The sequence below is a fragment of the Mustela nivalis genome (genome assembly GCF_964662115.1).
Source record: "Mustela nivalis genome assembly, chromosome: 8".
Lineage (NCBI taxonomy): Eukaryota > Metazoa > Chordata > Mammalia > Carnivora > Mustelidae > Mustela > Mustela nivalis.
The window spans coordinates 8211088-8231046 of NC_139027.1; the positions used below are offsets into that span (position 1 = coordinate 8211088).

Here is a 19959-nt window from a genome sequence, read left to right on the forward strand (position 1 = left end):
CTTGTATAACCAGCACAAGTTGTAGAACATGTCAGAGTAAATATCCAAATGACATTGTATGAACTTGTATTTAAGTTAAATTCGTTTTAAAAATCTAACAAAATTATGTCTATTTTAAGAGGCTTCCACTAGAAAAATCTCCGAGATACACCAAGAAAGCTGTAAAGGTAAAAGAACCATTATATTGTTTACTAAGATTACCAAAAAATTCAATTTCCCAGAACTAAGAGGTGCACAACTGAATCCTGGATGGTCTCACACAAAACAGGATAGATTGGTTGTCATCCTCTTGTCTACTGGTCTATTTTTTAAAGTCACTGAAATGACCAACAATACCTTCCCATAAATGATCTCTTCATATAGAAGTAATATTCCTATACTATTTAAAATGAACTATTCTGGTTTTTTTCCTTTGACAACTTGTTGAGATATCTTTGACATAAAAATTGTTTATACTTAACTTGCATTAAAGATATATACATTGTGAAAAGATCACCATAATTAAATGAATAATCACTCACCTCTACATAATCGTCATTATGTATATATGTGTGTGTGTAGATTTAAGATCTATCCCTTTAGCAAATTTCAAGTATGCAATATGATATTGTTAACTACCCTCACCATGGCATACTTTAGATCTCCAGAACACAATCATTTTGTCTAACTAAAATTTTGTATCCTTTGACTGATAACTTCTCATTCCCCCCCACCTCCACCATCTCTGGTAACTACCATTATATTCTCTGCTTCTATGAGTGGCTATTTTAGATTCCCCATGTAAGTGAAATTATGCAAGATCTTTCTGTGCACAGATTATTTCACTTTGCACAATGTCCTTCAGTTTCATCTATGTTGTTGCAAATGGCAAAAGTTCTTTCCTTTTAAAGACTAAATAATATTCCTTAGTCTATAGTGTCATTTGCAAATATCTTCTCCCATTCTGTGGGTTGCCTCCAAGATCTATAAAGAACTCCTCACACTGAACACTCAAAAAACAGATAATCATGTCAAAAAATGGGCAAAAGACATGAACAGACACTTCTCCAAAGAAGACATCCAAATGGCTAACAGACACATGAAAAAATGTTCATCATCATTAGGCATTAGGGAGATTCAAATCAAAACCACATTGAGATCTAATGTACACCAGTTAGAATGGCCAAAATTAACAATACAAGAAACAAGTGTTGGAGAGGATGTGGAGAAAGAGGAACCTTTCTGCAAGGTGGTGCAGCCACTTTGGAAAACTGGAGATTCTTCAAAAAATTAAAGATAGAGCTACTCTATGACCCTGCAATTGCACTACTGGTATTTACCCCTAACATACAGATGTAGTGAAAAGAAGGACCATATTTACCCCTATGTTCATAACAGCAATGACCACAGTTGCCCAACTGTGGCCAAGATGCCTTTCAACAGATGAATGGATAAAGAAGATATGGCCCATATATACAATGGAGTATTATGCCTCCATCAGAAATGATGAATAACCAACTTTTGTACAACATGGATGGAACTGAAAGAGATAATGCTGAGTGAAATAAGTCAAGCAGAGAGAGTCAAGTATCATATGGTTTCACTTACTTGTGGAGCATAAGGAATAACACGGAGGACACTGGGAGATGGAGAGGAGAAGTGAGCTGGGGGAAATCAGAGGGGGAGACAAACCATGAAAAACTATGGACTGTGAGAAACAAACTGAGGGTTTTGGAGGGAAGGGTGGTGGGAGGATGGGTGAGCCTGGTGGTGGGTATTAAGGAAGCACGTATTACATGGAGCACCGGATAACTGTGTATAAACTGAATCTTGGATCTCTGAAAAAATATAATAAAATTTTTAAAAGACTGAATAATATTCCACTGTGTGTGTGTTTGTGTGTGTATTTTTTTCTTTAGCCATTTACCTATTGATGGACACATTGGTTGTGTCCGTATCTTGGCCATTGTGAATAATGTTGCAATAAACATGGGAGTGCAGATATCTCTTAGACATAACTTACTTCATTTCCTTTGGTTATATACTCAGAAGTAGGATTGCTGGATCATATGGTAGTTCTATTTTTAATTTCCCAAGGAACCTCCATACTGTTTTCCATAATTGCTGTAGCAGCGTGCATTCCCACCAGCAGTGCATAATGGTTCCTTTTCCTCCACATCCTTGCTAACACTTGTTATCTTTTGTCTTTTTGATACCAGTCATCCTATTACATGTGAGGTGATTATCTCTAGTGATTTTGATTTTGCATTTTCCTGATGATTAGTGAAGACTGATTATAGGAAGAGTTAAATATTCCTAGAAAAATTGTGTAAGAATCATCATTCTAGAGGTATTATAATTTATATTTAAAACTAATTTATCAGTATTTTCACAAACTATAAAATCCTTTTAATAGCTCTAGTCACAGTTGCCTCAGCAGAAAGATCCTTTTAAAAAATAAAAATGACCAAAAATCATTTGTGATTTTGTATTTGCCAAGAGTGACTATTGTAATTTTCAGTTATATAAATTAAAAATGAAATTAAAATAAAGTATAAATTACAATGACTTACTCAGAAAAACAAGGCATAAAAATGTTATGATCAATGAAGAGATCACATTAATAAATTATTATTTATCCTATTACATAAAATTGAGATTTTAATATGTGGAAAGAGCCAAGATGCCCTTCAGGTGATGAATGGATAAGGAAAATATGGTACATATATACCGTGGATTACGTGACCATCAGAAAGGAAGAATACCCAACTTTTGTATCAACATGGACAGGACTGGAGGAGATTATGTTGAGTGAAGTAAGTCAAGCAGAGAGAGTCAATTATATGGTATCACTTACTTGTGGAGCATAAGGAACAACATGGAGGACATTAGGAGAAGGAAAGGATGAGTGAATGGGGATAAGCCAGAGGGGGAGATGAAACATGAAATACTATGGACTCCAAGAAACAAACTGAGGGGTTTGGAGGGGAGGAGGGTGGAGGGATGGGTGAGCCTGGTGGTGGGTATTAAGGAGGGCACATATTGCATGGAACACTGGGTGTGGTGCATAAACAATGAATCTTGGGAAAAAAAAATAAAATTAAGATGTTAAAAACAATAAAAAAATTTTTATTGCAATTTATAGGTTTACGTTATTAGTCATGTATTGCCATTATTGTGGACTTGATGCTGTATTCAATTCTTGGGCCAACGAAAGGAGAGGGAATTGGTCATGACCAGTCCTTTATTTACAAAACATTTTTTACAGTTTTCTTTTTATCTATGACTTGTCTCGTTTCCTCTTCTTAATAATCATATGAAAACATTATTCTAATTTTAAGTTAGACTCCAAAGAAGTCAGATGCTTAATTCAGTTGACTTTTTTTTTTCCCCCTGACATGCAGGGCCCCTCCTGGGTCCTCCTCCTACATATTTGCACATCAGTCTAGAAGTAGCAGGATTTTCCCTTTAGATCATTGCCAAAGGCACCAGGAACACTTCAATATATTTGCTCTTAGCCCTTTAAGAAAACAGGTCTCTAGGAAACAGGCTACTTATTTTAGCCTTCAGAACCCCAGAATGGAAGGAAACAAACTCTCTCTGATAAAGATCTTTCCTGAGATGCTCCCTTTTTAGTATTTAACCTTGCCTGCCAGCATTTCCTGTTACTCCTCTGTTATGTATCTCTGCCAATTAAGGAAGGTTTTTTGTTTTGTTTTTGTTTTTGTTTTTCCTGTGTTCCTCTCGGTTCACTTTTGCTATTTATTCTTCATTTGTAAACCATCTAAAAGTTTGTACTTGCGGCCAACATTAGGCTTTCTGTAACTTTTGACATGATTCATGCCTTGAGCCAATTTTTGTGTCATTTCTCATAGAAAAATAAACAAACAGTTCTGGTAATAAAGTTCGGAGTCACCATGCTGAGGTAGAGGATCTGGGGGGTGTCCAGCGGGCCTGAACCCGTCACCAGCAGTTACTGTGGGCTGGCAAAGCAAGCACCAACTCTTCTGGGCCTTCTTGGTCCTGATAGAGGAATCTTTTGAGGACCCAGGAAGCCAATGAGGATCTGTCTAACTACCAACTTACACTTGACATTTACGGCACAACTGGTCAAGAGCAGAAGTGGTCCCAGCAAATGCCTCAAGAACATAGTAAGTTCTTTCTCTTCTTATCCATTAAACTGCAGTTGGTGAACATCTCTGTAGACAAAGATCCTAAACTTAAGTGACTATAGAAGTTGAAGTGGCTCCCCCTACCTGATTTCCTGCACTTGACTAGAGCCCTACAGTGTTAAGACAATGGTCTTGCTGTCCTATTGACATCCATCCCCCCATCCCCATTTTTGAGGATGTCAGTGTTGGAGGAGAGAAGGACTTGCTGGTATTTACCTTCTTTAAATCAGCACAGATATGTTTGATAATAAGATAATGTTGTCCAGGCAGAATTCATACTAGTGGCAAACAAGATTTGGGGTTATTAATGGTCACAGATAATCGTCTAGTGCTTGATGGATTTGGAATAATTTCTGAACACATTTCGTGTGGTTTTTCCATCAGTGTGGCTGATAGGGCATCTTGGTGAAGGACCTGGGCATGAGATTTGGTTTGGGAAGTTCCCACTCCTACCTTAATCTCTATCATTCCCTATCTTTGTTAGCCTGGAAAAATGATTTTTCCTTGCAAAGTCTCAGTTCCTAACCTGGGAATCTGCCATACCTCATAAAGTTTTTGAGAAGGTTGAATAGGACAAAGCCATTGACGATATTGGTCTTTTCCCCAGAAATCTGCTGTTGAGGAAGTCCAGGGATAATAGAAGACAGAACGGAAATCAGAATGCTGTTGTTGGAGTCTAGAGCTCTTCTCAGCCCTGCCTCAGAAAACCACTCTAATTCCCTGGGGCAGAGCTGGGACTTGGGTGTGCTGGGGGCTGACAAACCACTACAATGAGGTCTTTGGGCACAGCGATGGCCAAGTCGGGATCTTGGTAGAGCAGTTGCTCAGCACAGCCAAGTTTTGTCTCCCAGGAGGCCAGATCATAAAAGCCACGGCTGCTGGCATCCGTAGGGGGAAGCAAAGAAGGAAGGAGTCTGTGACATTTCTGCAGAGAGGAAATGAAGCATCAAGTGCATTTCAAGATAGTGTGAGGTCAGCTCTAATAGTGATAGAAGAACTTGAAGCCTCACACTAAGATGTCAGTTAAGAAAAAGAGATCACCGCGAACACAGGGCTCTGAGCGATAAGAATGTTTCTCTTCAGGGCAAAATGACTGAGCAGAAAAATTGCAGATTTCAGGCTCAGCCTAAGCAAATTAAGGAGCTACATATTCTGTGTTCAGACAAGTTTTCTTTTTCTTATTTTAAAAGATACATTTTTTATATAAATAGAAGTACTTCTACATGTTTGTGTCTTAGTTAGGACCCTGGAATATATTTGCCTTTTATTATTCAATTATTCTCTAATAATTTTTACATTTTCATGTTATTATCAATAAGCTTCAAGTGATTTTGTAAATTCTATTTGTTTACTGCATTCTACTTGCCACATTTTTTTTCCTATTAGAATTTTTTTTTCTTGCTTTCCTTTAGAAATCAAGTATTTTTTCTAGATTAAGTATTATTTTTCATCCTCTTTTCTATTCATTTGGAAACTAAATAGTCTACTTCTCATTGATTAGCCTAGAAATTATACTATGACTCATTAAATTGGCAGACTATAAAGTTAATTAATAGCCTTATGTTTCTTTGAAACAATAAAAAAACTTTTATTTTTTTCGTTTCCATTATTCTCCTTCTGAATAAAATTGTTAACAGTGTTTTGGGTTGTCTTCTCCCTTTTTATTTATTTATTTATTTATTTATTTTTTTAAAGATTTTATTTATTTATTTGACAGAGAGAAATTACAAGTACACTGAGAGGCAGGCAGAGAGAAAGAGAGAAGGAAGCAGGCTCCCTGCTGAGCAGAAAGCCCGATGCGGGACTCGATCCGAGGACCCTGAGATCATGACCTGAGCCGAAGGCAGCGGCTTAACCCACTGAGCCACCCAGGTGCCCCTGTCTTCTCCCTTTTTAAAAAAAACCTTATGAATTCGATACTATTGTTTTACCATTAGTATCATTTCGATGTAGTCACATCATTTTCTCCGATTATCATTTCTGTCTTTTTCAGACCTTCCTCTGGCATTTTTTTTTCTTTCTGAAGAATATATTTTGAAATTATTTAGTGCACATCTGTGGGTTATAACGATTATTAGGCTTGTACATACTAAGTTTTTAAATTTTGCTCTTTTTCTCAAAAGATATTTTGCTTGTAGTTAATATCTTTTACCATCAGGTACTTCTTTCCTAGCTTTGATTTCAGTTGTTGGTAATGAGTTACTCTCAGTACACTTACCCCTCCTCCTACAGGAAATGTGTCCTTTTCTTCTGATACTTTTATTTTCTTTGTCCTCAGAGGCTTGTAGTTTTACTAAAATGCATCAAGATGATAAGATTGCTTCTTTAAATTTATCCTTCTTCAGATATGTTGGACCATCTGAATATGAAGACTCAATTTTTCATCAGTCCTGAAAAATTAAAGTTACTATGATGCTAGGTTTTGACTCTTCTCTTTTTCTCAATTAAGAAAAAAAATTAAAACCCACAAACAACTTTTTGGAAGTCTGATCAATGTTGGATCTCCTCATTCTGTGTCTTTCACCATTTATTTCATGACGTATCTGTCTTGCTGTGCTGCATTATGGATAATTGCTGGTGATCAGTCTTCAGCTTGTTAAATTTGCTGACCAACTTATTTTGAATTATTATAGAGTTAATTTCTAGAAAATTTGTTTGGTTATTTTTCAAATCTACCTGGTCATTTTAAAAATTTGTATCTTAATTCTCCTTGGTTCCTTTTTATTTCAGCATATCTTTATACATGTATACTCACATGAATCTTCATGTCTTAATTCTTTGCACATTTAATATAATAAACTGTTGGCTTCTTTGGCTGGTTCTCATCATGGTGCCCAGTCCCCTTGCATGTGTGTGCGTGTATTGTTCCTGCTGTTTTTACTACTCCCTGAAATGTTATTTGTTTGACTTCTTTGAAGTTGGTTTGAGTTCCCTAATTATTCCAGCAAATGTCTGCTTTTCTTTGGTCTAGGAGCCTACATAGATTACCTACAACAATCATATAGAATTCCTGCCTTGGACCTTTTTAGAATACACAGGTATTTAAGGCCCCAAAGATACCTGAAGTCCAACTGTTGATTACTAATTCTCTGGGAAAATGTCTTCCTTTCTCTCCATGTCCCTCCCCAACCCTCACCCCCAAGCATTCAAAACCAAAGGTGGATAGATAGGTTTTGTTGTACTCTTCATTGTAGGGTAATTTTTTTTTTCTCTGACCCCTTTATTGTTTAAGAAAGTATTTATTGGTTATCCTGGCTTTATGCAGGAGTCTTCAGTCCAGCTATATTCCTTGCGCAGGCCCTAAGCATTGCCTCTGTCTCTCCTGGGGCCTATTTAATGTGTGCGCTCTTTCCAGAAGACAAACACAGATGCCCCCAGGGGGAGCTGATGTTTTACTTCTTATCTTTGAATTCTTGGCACTTGGACTCTAAGTTTATTATTTAGAATATTTTCAGATTAGCCATTCCTGTAAATTACATATATAAAATTATATAAGTAACATATACATACACATACTATAATTATATAATATGAAACACAAATAAATATATAATTTATAATAATATGTAATACACATTTATATATATATAATAAACATTCATGATATATGCTCAGTCATTTTGTTTTGTTTAACCCAATTTCCTACCCTTGCTTTATTACCACTTTTGCAAAATTCCTCTCTTCTTTCCTGCCTTCAGTCCAAAGCAGTTTTTGTCTAACGACAGTATCTACCTATTTCTTCATGCATTCATGTATTTAGGAAACACCGACTATAAATCAAGCCCTGTGCTTGACATTGGGGACTCATGGATGAACAAGATTTGCTTTCTCTTGGCAAAAAACCCACAGTCCACAGAGGGAGATAGACTGGCAATCAGATGGTAACCCAGAGTGTGTTAACTCAGGTTAACACTAGTTGAAATGGAAGTGCAGAGGAGGGGGCCCTAATCCACGCCGGAGAGGGAGAATTTGTCCAGCCTTCTAGAAAACACGATGCCTGAGATGCTTTATGAGGTAAGGAAAAAGAGAGGAGGACTTTGCAGGCAGCATATGATTACTGACCGTCTCAATCTGACATTTTTTCTTGCACTCTGCTTTGGTCATTATTTTCTCCCATATATGATTTTTATGCTGGGTACACATTTAAAAAATTGTTATAGTACTTTAAGGTTAGGGTATAATGTTTCCTTTTTGAAGCCCAACCTGGAGCTTAGTAAAAATCATTTCCCCAGCTTGTCCTCAGTGCTTCCCATCTTTGGACTCCCACTCATTCAGGGAGACTCTTTCTCAAACTGTAGTGACTTGTGAGAGGGATGTGACCTGCTGAAGAACAAAGTACTCACCTTACTTTCCTGTGTAACCCCATGGCCTGAACTTTCACTTTTGCTGTCCCATGTCTCTGCTTCACTCAATTAGAAAATAACAAGATCAAATTATTTTAAACACAACAGGTTAGAGCTGGGTTAGACACATAGTAGGATTGCTTGATAAGCATGGTTGTTAAAGGCGGAATAAGTCAAAAAGGGGTAGCACGAAATAGTAGTAGATGGGTAAGGTGAGATTTCCTCTGTGCAATCTTGTAATTCAAACTTTGACTGTAGACTGGCCAATAGCTTCGAACTGGGTTATTTAGAGAGACAGTGGAGAAGGGGTCAAGAAATTTGTAGATTTCTGGCTTGGCCGTTGGCTCCGTCTTCTGAGTGAGATCTGGCCTCGTGGTGGTATAGTACAGAGAGAGTGACTTTGGGGCATGTCAGTGAAATCTGCAGGTAGAAACGAGTAGTAGGCAGTTGAATAGATAGATCTAGAGAATGTGTAATCTGGTCAGGAGATATAAAAACAGAAAGGAGTAAGTTCAAATTTGTCTAATCCACTTTATTCATGACCATCAACTTCATCTGTTTATTTTAAGCTTTCAAAGGAAGAACCCCGAGTATTTTATTATCACCCCATATGGAATGTATATCAATTACTTTTAAATTTTCCCTGTCATTTTTATTGTTATTTTTGGGCCTAGGACACGAGAGACTAAGACATGAGTTTGTGTCTCCCTAATTCTCCAGCCAACATGGCTGTATTGTTCTGGTCATGACGTTGACCCTCTCTATCTGTAAAAGAAGAGGAATAAATTATCTCCCACATAAGATTTTCATCTAAATTCTGATTCTCAGTCTAGTTTTAAGAGAAAATTAGGATTGAAGTTAAGGGTAGAACTTTACCTAGGACTTTCTTTGACCCTTACCCATATCAGTAAAATCAAAAACACTGTTGGTGTTGCCCAGCCCCAAAGCAGCTCTCCTGGTCCAGACCACAGAAGCAAAGAAGAGAGCTGGCAGATGAAGAAAATAATCTAAATGCGGGACCATAGATCAATTTTTTGTTACTTTATGTTTCCTTTTTTGTAATAAACAGCAACTATAACAAAATTCCAATAAGCTAAAACAAAATAATTAAAAACATTGCATTTAAATCTTCCTAAGCAAGGTTTCTCTTTGGGCACAATGGTCTGGGGTCTGAAGTTTAGAACAACAATGACATATAAGAGAACAGATTGTTAGGCTATAATAACAGAGCTATATATTTGATCTTCTGGTGGGAACTGCTCTCATCTTACTTTAATATAATTCTTTTTTTTTTCTCCTTTTTTTTTTTGTTTAAGGCTGTCTCCTCTGGTAGGTGTCCTAAGACTGAAGCCTGTATCGACTTCATCTTTGTACCTTCAATTTCTGATGGCATGTTTGACACACAGATGGCATTTGTTGATTGAATGAAAGATAGTCATTATTACATTGGAATTGTTTAGCACAAAACCTATAACTGCAAATGGCTTAAAAAAATAAAGAAACATTAGAATGTGAACTTCTACTTCTTATTAACAGGTTCTTCTTTCAGAGTAAGTCCCTTAAAAGCTATTATATACAGTATGGGCCTTTAGGGAACAAAGCCAAATAATATTTATTAATAGATTGAGGGTAATCTTAAGGAGAGGAGAAGAAGCAATTCCATACTATAGGCTTTTGAGAAGTATGGGGATTGACTTATTATTTACACAATCCCCCTATTTTAATGAAATGCCACCATAAACAGTGGGGACGAAAGTCTCAAATCAAGGAAAGAGCTAATAGTGGGGGAAATGATGCAAATGCATAATCAGGCCCGAGTTGAGGTTTGAGTTGCCCAAGAAACATGTTTACTGCTTTGAATCTGCAAATTAAAAATATAACTTGGGGTAGACATGAGTCATCAGGTGATTGGAACTTGTGTGTTTCCCACAGCTTTCAGGGTCTGAAGTTATGAGCTATCTTGATCTGCTGAGCCCTGACTTGTTTGACACTACAGACACAATGAGCCATAAGAACATGTCTCTGTGCAGCAAACACTGAGCAGATGCTGAGGTCACATACTCACTTATTCATTCCAGAAAACAATTGTCCTGGGCCCTGTTTATGCACAGGCCTTATAACTATGAATGAAATCCAGTCTCTCCATATAGAGGTTGGGGGAAGACAAGGAGAGTGAATGGATCATGAAAACAGAGTGTTCCAAAAGCTGTGATAAATGTTAAGTGCCGGACACTCTGGGAGCACACAGGGAAAGTACTAAGTTGACCCCTGGGGGAGGAAGGAGAGGTCTAGGAAGGCTTCTCGGAGGAAGTGATATCTAAACTGAGATCAGAAGGATATCTGTCAGCAGCTAAGAAAAGGCAGGTGGGAGGATTCAAGTAACGAGAACGCCATGTGCTCGAAAGTACAAGTGTGGGAGCCCGGCAAAGTCATGAACTGGGGGAAGTTTGGGATGTCTGGAAACCAAGCTGCAGATGAGAAGTCCGAAAAGATCAAAGTAGAAGAAGGAGAATGGATCACAAAGGGATGTAGGCTCCCATGAAAGGCTTACCTCTCTCCTGCCCTCGGTAGCCTCTGGTGACCTGGGGGCAAGGAAGGGCTGGGACCACGGGTCACAGCTTGCAGAGCAGGGAGGACACTGGAGGGGAACAGGAAGGAAGGAAAGGAAGCCCATTCAAAGACCGTTGTGATGCAGTTGGTAAGCGATGATGGCAGTGTGAACGGCTTGGAGGCAGTGAGCATGGAGAGAAGTGGAGAGAGTCTGAAAAAGTTCAGACTAGAAGGCACAGGACCTCCTATGTGACTGGAAATAAGAGCTAAAGGAGGAGGAGCCCAGGATACACTTTGGTTTGCAGGTAGGCTTCTCAAGCAGTGTGTCACCTTTCATCATGGGACAGAGGAGGAAGAAGAGGCTTGGGGACTAAGAGGAGTTTAGCTGAGTTGAAATGGAGGTACCTTCAGGACATCCAAGTTGGGAGATGTCTTCCGAGTAGCTGGAATTCAGGCAAGAGATCTGGGCTAGAATTATAGAGTTGAGAGCCACGGTGGTATAATAATCAATTACAGCTTTGGGAACGGATGAAACTGCCAAGTGAAATTTCACGGAGAACAAAAGGGGGATAAGAAAGAAGCCATGAAAGAAATTGACATTTCAGGGATGACCTGAAGCACAGGAGATGTCCAAGGAGCACATACAGAAGTGGGAGGAAAACGAGAGAAAACACGTGTTGAAGATGAGGGGAAAAACGTGTTTTGAGAAGGAGGTGAACGGGTCTGGATGGATAAGGAAGACCAAGGTCTAGATAGTGTCCAGTGGCTTGAGTAACACAGTCAGTAGTGACCACGTGTGAAAGTCATCTCAGCGTCCTAGTAAAGAGGAAGCCTGGTGATAGGAGGCGAGTTCCAGGAGGGGCCCAGGGTTGATGTGTCTCCCTAGAAGCACTGCCTTGGCTGCCCATCAATGAAAAATTAATGAATATTTCTGTACCTATCTTCTTTTTTATTTTTCTGATCCCTTAATCATTAATTCAGCCCCATTGCCCCTTTTAAACCATTGTTATGCCTAGAGAGGAGGATCTATTGATTCAGTATATGTCTGAATGGCCTGATAACAGTGGAAGCCTAGCCCTGAGTTTTAATCCTTGTTTCCTGTGATACCAAAGATATTTTGCTCAGCTCTCTTCATGTCCCTGGATTTCAATTTCTTCATTTGTCAGTCAGGAATAACGTATGTATGTACCTTATCGATGTGTTGAGAGAATCACGTGAGCGAATGTATGTGAACATCTGTCATGGCCTTGGGTGAAATGTCGGGAGGTAGCATGCTAGAGGTGACACGGGTAATTAGGTTGAGGGCTGGGCCTGGACCCAGGTGTCCTTATTCCAACATCCAGGCTCATCTTCAACATCAAAAGTCTGCAACAAAAATGGAAATGTGACCATGCCTTCTCCCTCTCTTTACTCTCTCCATGCTCTGCCAAGTTCCCTAGACTAAAAAGAGCCAGCGGACTTGTAAGAGTTCATAAGAATTAGCCCAGGATCTGCTTTAGTGTCAGGACCAACCTTCCATCCTACTACATACCAGCTCTGAAGGACTCCATGGCAGTCTAGTCAGCAGGATCACTGCACCTCCACCTCTTGGAGACCAGCGCGCCTGGGGCTCTGTCTCCTCCTTCCTCTCCTCCTCTCTACTTTGCTGAGAGTGGGATAAAGCCAGACAGGTACAGGTTAAGGTTGAGCTCTACTGCCACCTCTGTGACCTCACATTTGGTATGTAACTTCTCCAAGCCTCAGTTTCCTTAAGGGTCTATGCTGAATGAATATACATTCCAATTCTACCCCAAGGAGCTGGAGTGAAGTTAAAATGAGAAAATACATATGTGTGTTTTACGAACCATGATACACAAGGTAAATGTGTAATATGATTATTAAGAAATCCAATTATTTTTTCAAATGTAAAATGTATGCTTTCTTGTTGCTGCTTTTGCTGACCGTGGTGAGTAAGAGGGGAACAGGGTGCTGCCTTTCAACATTTAAGTGTCCACCATCCATTGCAAACTTGACTTGTACCCGTCTGGAAGCCCTCAGCTCCTCCAGCTATAAAATGGAAATTAAAATACTTGCCTTACAAGGTTATTAAAACCCCAAGATGAAATAATAATCCTGCAACCAAACCTCAAAGGTAAGTATACATGTCAATCTCTGTGTCTTCATTTCCTGGTGTTGAAGGAGATTCGAGCAAAGTAAGCAAATGTGGTTTTAAAACAAACAAACTGAATGGAAAACAGAATCTCTTTCCAAAAAGAAAATGTTAGAACACCTGAGTGAGCTCAATCACTGAGTTTGTAGTGAGGAGTGATTTAGCTCATCCTTCTCCAGAGAAAACAGTATTTGCACCCGAGAAAGAGCAGGTGGGGCGGTGGAGGGGGCTGCTGAGGGAATGTGGGTTGGAAAGTATAAAGGGTAACAACAAAGTGGAAGCTGCCCATGCAGGAGCGTCCTCAGTGTCGCAGGACCTTAGGTGCCCCGCAGAGAATGGGAGAGATATGACAGAGCAGCGCCAGGAGGGAAGGAAGTAGGTCCCCCCCATGGCTGCTCCTTGTCACCCTACAGTGGGAAACCACCTTTCAGAACAACACCTTCCAGTCCATGAAGATCAATGTGTCACGCAGTGTGACAGCTGGTGTTCCACACCGGGGCCCAGCTTATCTTCTGGGAAGGCCGCCTCAAGAAATGCCAAGGGCAGAGGGTCCAGGGACCTTGCCATGCTCTGAGGATCTCATGCATAACAGTGGCTTGCAGACAGAGCCTTCACTCCTGGCATTGTTCCTTCGATTTTAGTCTCTGATTTGATGTTTGCTGGGAACATACTACATCGTCCCTCTCTCAACCCCAAAGAATCTTACGGGTGGACCCTTTCCTAGAAGTAGCTCTAAGCAAATACTCAAAAGCTCAGTGGACAACTCTAGCCTTTCTCTGTAGGTAGAAACTGAAACCCTGTAAACAGATAACAGTCCAGATTACAAGAATGTGGCGAGGAGGAAAGAATGATGTAAGAAAGACAGTGGACTTTATTTATCTGCTTTACAAGTATTTATAAATGCCTGTTGTGTGCCGGGAAGCTGGAGATGTGATGGTCCTGTCCTTATGGAGATAACAGACCACTGCAAGATTCAGGCTTTGATCAAATCATCATGCTCAGGGAGCATAGAATGACATACTGACTTCAGTGCTATGAAGGAGAGGCACACGGTTTTATGACAACATGTGACAAGAAACCTGGCCTGGATTGGAGTCAAGTACGATGTCCTTTAACATGAGTCAGGTCAAAGCGGAGTAGGTTGGGAGAAGTATTCCAGGAGGGGGACAAGCATGCACACAGTTGCTGTGGTTGGAGAGATAGTAGCACATTTGAGGAGCCTCAACGATGGCCACACAGGAATCTCTTCTCCTCATGTCACGGCAAACTGCGCTGGGGTGGGGTAGGTACTGGGAGTGCTGCAACATGGGGCTCGGGTGTGGGGAACTGCAGGATCACACAAGGTCATGCACGTTGTGTTGAGAACCTGCTCTTGATCTGAATGCTGTGAGCATCCGTCTGGGTTTTCTGGAGAAACACAACCAGCAGAAACCATGCATATATTATCTAAGAAGTCTGCGTGTAGCAAACTGAAGGCCCAGGGTAGCTGATGCTCTGAAACCTGCCTAACTCCAAGTCTATAGACAGGGGAAGACGGATGTGCTCGCTTGAGGATAATCAGGCAGAGAGAAAAAGTTCTTTCTGACTCAGCTGTTTTTTCTAGTCAGGCTTTCAACAGATTGGATAGGACTCACTCTCCTTGGGGAGGGTGATGTGCTTTTTACCCGTCTACTGACTCAAAGCGAATCTCATCCAAAAACAGTCTCACGGACACACCCAGGAATAATGGTTCCTGAATAGCTGGGTATCTGTGGCCCAGCCAGTCGATACCCTGCATGAACGAGCATACCTGGTACCTCGGTGATGTTACAAATAGGTCATTAACCCCTCGATGCCTTGCTTTCCACATTTGTTAAATGCAAGTGGTCACATGAAGCTCGTGGGAGACACATAAGACTTGTGAGCACCATGAGGATGAAACTGGAGGGTATTTTGTTGAGCGAAATAAGTCAAACAGAGAAAGACAATTATCATATGGTTTCACTCATATGTGGACTGTGAGAAACAGCACAGAGAGTCATAGAGGAAGGGAGGGAAAACTGGAGGGGAAGTCATCAGAGAGGGAGAGAAAGCACGGGAGACTCTTAACTTTAGGAAACAAACTGAGGGTTGCTGGAGGGGAGTTGGGCTGAGGAATGGGGTGATTAGGTGATGGACGTTAAGGAGGGCAAGTGATATAATGAGCACTGGGTGTTGTAGGCAACCAATAAATTACTGAACACTACGACTGAAACTAATGATGTATAGATGTTGGCTAATTGAACTTAAATAAAAAATTTAAAAAATGAAATAAGGATGACAATGAGGAGAATAATATTTAGAGTGAAGTTTTATTGGGCACTTTTTGTGTTTTGGGTTCTGCTAACCACTTTATCAGGATGCATGATCTTTGCCAATGCAGCTTTACAGAGGTGAGGCTGTATTTAATATACTAGTGTATTCAGACTTGTTTTTTTCTTAAAGTCTTGTAACATTTTTTCCCAATAAAGCTTATTTTAAAGATTTTACTTATTTATTTACTTATTTGAGAGAGGGAACGAGCATGTGCACATGTGTGTGCCATCATCATGAGTCATGGGGGGGATACAGGGGGAGGGAGAAGAGCAAGGTGACTCCACACTGAATGTGGGGCTCCATACCATGACCCTGAGATCACGACCAAAGTGGAAACCAAGAGTTGGACTCTCAACCCACGGAGCCACCCAGGCACCCCTCCAGTGAAGTCTTAGCCAGTAGTCTGAATCACCACACACGTACAAACAGAGATGGTCAGAATCCCCCGTGCTTCAGAAACCCCTCCTCCCTACATGGCCGTGAAGCACAGCCCAAGACCTGGAGGTGATGGCTCCATCTCACGTATGTCCCCAAAGGCGAAAGCAAATTTCCCTGAATCTCATATGAAAAGAATATTCTTACATTCCCTGGAAAGACCAGGAGCTTTAGGGAATTTCTTGAGTTCTCTGTGTTTCAGATTTTTTTTTTCTCGGAGGGTTGTCGTAAAGCTGAAATTGGACCCGAACCACACAGAAATAAAGCAGAGGCATAAATCCCATAAAAGATGTTGAGTACAGAGGGGGATGGTGAAATGTTCGGTCTTATTGTTACTATGGTAGTTGTTGTCTCCGGATCTAACAACCCATGTATGGCCAGGTGAACCGTCTAGCTGCTATTTAGAAGCTGCTCACAAGGGATGGAGAGCAGCCCAGGAATTCTGGATTCACATCGTTCCTGGCCTCACAGTTTTCTTCGAGAACAGTCTCTGTACTTAATTCTTGTTTTTCATCATCATGGGTTTGCTCATATTTTCTTCATCTTGTGCAGTTAGCATCAATTTGCAATCTCCCATGGCAGAAATGATTACACATTTTCTGTGAAACAATCATGTCACGGCTCCAGGATACTTTCCCAGCTAGAACTGGGTAAAAGCTCCTCCCAAGCACTGGCCATACCCTTCCAGGGATTCCGGGACCCTGTTTGTGTTGGACTTATGTTCAGATAATTATTAAAAATATAGTCATTTATTTATTCATTTCCTCTTACTGAACTACACATTAAGTCAAATAAAGGATGAGACCTTTATTAAAAATAATAAAATATCTTACTCTTCGGGCGCCCCGGGGTCTGACAAGAAAAATAAGATATGTACAAACATGATCATAATACAAGGCAAAAAAATGATCATCATCTTACAAAGGTTTTACCCAATTTCTCTTGGGTAGTTAAAGGAAGGATGGAGGACAGGCTCTGCAGATACGGTAGTGATTCTGACAGGTGGTGAAGAGCCTTTCTTCATGAGGAATTGGCTAGAGAATGAATGGAAAACAGAAGGAGAATGGTTTCAGGGGACAGGATATGCAAGGCCGGTTGTGGGACATGAGGCTGGCTGGCAAGACTGGGGACAGCCTACGGAGGCTCTCGGGTGGTGAGTCCAGAAATGGTGCTTTGTCTGCTAGGCAAAGAGCCACCAGAGTCATTTTGAGTAGGAGGTTACTTACCATAATCATATCTGTAGTTCAGAAAAGAAGAACCTGCTGGTGACCTTTCGCATGGGCTGTGGCTGGGAGCTGCATGTTGGGGGTTTGCCTCCGTGGCCTGGGAGACAGGCAAGGATGATGGAGAAAGGGAGCAGGGGGTTCAAGAGAGAACTTCAAATGTTTAGTCGGTAGTCGTCAGGGCACATACATGGCTCAGGTGTTTAAGCGTCAGACTGTTGATTTCAGCTCAGGTCATCATCTCAGGATCCTGGGATCGAGCCCCACGTCACGCTCTGTGCTCAGCGGGAGTCTGCTTGAGGATTCTCTGTCTCCCTCTGCCTCTGCCCCTCCCAGACTTGCTCTCTCACTTTCTCTCTAAAATAAATAAATAAATCTTAAAAAAAAAAATAGTCGCTGACAACCGGTTGAGTAGAGACAAACAGGGAGAGAGGAGTCCAGAGCGCTCTGATTATCCTATCCTGACAACTGGAGGATTCTTGCATGATTTCCTGGAGCTCTGATGGCCAAGTTCCCACCACTGGGGGTCTGGCTGTTGCAGTGAGCTTAGACGCTCCCCCTCTACACAGTGCACATGTCTCCACCCCAGTGTCCACGTCACTCCCCAGGCTTGGGCCTTGGCTGGGCCCCGGCTCTGGGGCTGGACGGTTACGGACTGCTCTTTATTCTTCATCTCTCATAGCCATTCAACCCATGGATTCAGTCTTTCCAAATGGGTCTTCCCTTACTTGACAGTCACCTCTCTTTTACTAAAAAGCTCAAAATCTCTTCAAGTCCCCTGTAACAGTAGCTACAAAATTTGGTATTTATGAAATACTATTTGTCTCAGGTGCTAAAATCAGAGCAATATGTTTCTGCCCCCCATGGTGTTATAGTCTAGTGAGGAAAATAGCCCCCCTCAGGGTCCCTTCCTCCCCCCCACCCCCACCACTCACCTCTTCATGTGTTTAATTCACCCCCGCCGTCTCCCTGGCACCAGAGCCAACCTGGAGAGCTCTCCTCCACATTGGTATTTCATAAGAACAGAGTAGATCGTGTGCCCGCCCCTCTCAAAAACCTTCAATGGCTCCCTATTTCCTTTTGGATAAAATCATCCTTCACAAAGAGACATTTTAATTAAATGGTCTGCTCTTCCATCTGGAGAAACTATACTGTCCAGCAATCAGGGGAAAAAATGTCCAAAGCTCCTCAGCTGTGATTGGAGTGGCGGCACCACGTTCTGGCATCATAGGAAACACGGGGAAGATGCTGGCCTTGCCAGGGTGCCGTGAGCCGAAGCTGTCCCAGGGCACTGCAGCCTCACCGCCCACTTCTGGCGGGAGGTATGTATTAGGTTTTACAAAAGCAGGAGGCAGGGGAGAGGCGACCAGCCGGGCAAGACAGAGACCACTCTGCTGTCAAAGCGAGCAGGCCTGCTTAGCTGGGAGTGGACAGAGCCACTCTACTAGCAGAACGGAAGCGGGGCTGACTCCCCGGGCGCGGGGTGGGGGGCTGAGGTGGTGCCCAGAGTCACCATCCTTCTCCACATGGTCACCTCTGTTCATTCATGTGCCCCATGAGTGAGTAGTTTCGGGTCCCTGCTATGTGTTAGGTGCTCGGCTGTGAGAGCCTGACTTCATTCGTGAGCAAATACCGGGGATGGAAGGGGAGGCTAGAGACGCAGAACACCTGCGGGCAGGGCAGGAGGTGACAAGCAGGGAGGGGGACCAACTGAAGAGCCTAACAGCAGGCAGCCGATGAGGGACCCAAGGTGAAAAACTCAGATAATGAAGATCTGTAACTCCAATAGCAAAAAAAAAAAAAAAAAAAAAAAAAATCAATTAAGAAGTGACAGCCACACTGCCACGTGCTTGTCCCACAGTGTCAGGGCCACTATGCACTGGAGAGGGAGGGCCTTCCACAGGTGGAACTGGGGAGGTAGGGTGTGAACCCCAGCAGAGTGCTGAGGGGTCCACGTCTATGGAGATGCTGAGGACCAGCGCACGCTAAGCACTGGGGGAAAGACTTTCAAGGGCGTAGACAGGGTCACCACCATCCAGACACTCCCTGCTATTGACCCACAATGTAACTGGGGATGTGCTGTCCCTCGGATAAGAACTTGACCAGCAAGATGAAAGTTGAGACTCCATCTGTCCCGGTGACAGCAGGCCGGCAGGATGGTCCCCGCACAGCTCCAGGGGGCGATGTGCACAGCGACCAGCCTGGCCTGGCATGGCAGTGGGTACCGTGAGGGGGGCTGCGTCTTATTTCTCACGGTATCCCCAGTCCCTGGGCCCAATAGGTACTCAGTAAATACGTATCAAATGTGAAGAAAAGGTTGCTGCTTAGGCCATAATTACTATTTCAACATCTATGCATTCGAGAATTCCCATTTATGCGGCATACCCAACAGATGGAGTAAAATGCAAAGTTAGTCATGCAAACATTTCTTTCCTGAAATTTCAATCCCAAAGTTGGACCCGGGGGGTGGGGGAGGAAGAAGGGTAATGAGGGTGCCGGGCATGTTTGACATTTTCTTATGTATGAGAAGGAAAATCAAGGCTGACTTCAGGGGTCGGCTCCCAGGCCTGGTGAAGCCCGACCAGCCCAGCGATTTCTCGTGGCAGGATTTCTGATGAAATCAGAACCTTGGGGTCCTGACCTAATGTTCCATAAAATAGGCGATGCTGAAACCGGAGAACTTTGAAGGGGGGGGTGTTTTTCTTGAGGCAATATCGGGAAAACATGTTTGCCTATGACTAATTCCCCTCCTGCGAACTGTTGGTATTATCTTT

The 19959-nt window shown here is 41.8% G+C and overlaps 1 long non-coding RNA gene across 1 annotated transcript in view; it reads left to right on the forward strand.

The window, feature by feature from the left end:
• The first annotated feature begins 3923 nt into the window (after nucleotides 1–3923).
• LOC309870992 overlaps nucleotides 3924–19959 on the forward strand; it is a 31194-nt gene continuing 15158 nt past the window's right edge. Inside the window, exon 1 of the long non-coding RNA XR_014314926.1 lies at nucleotides 3924–4130. This is a non-coding gene — a long non-coding RNA (uncharacterized lncRNA). The remainder of the gene's footprint in view (nucleotides 4131–19959) is intronic.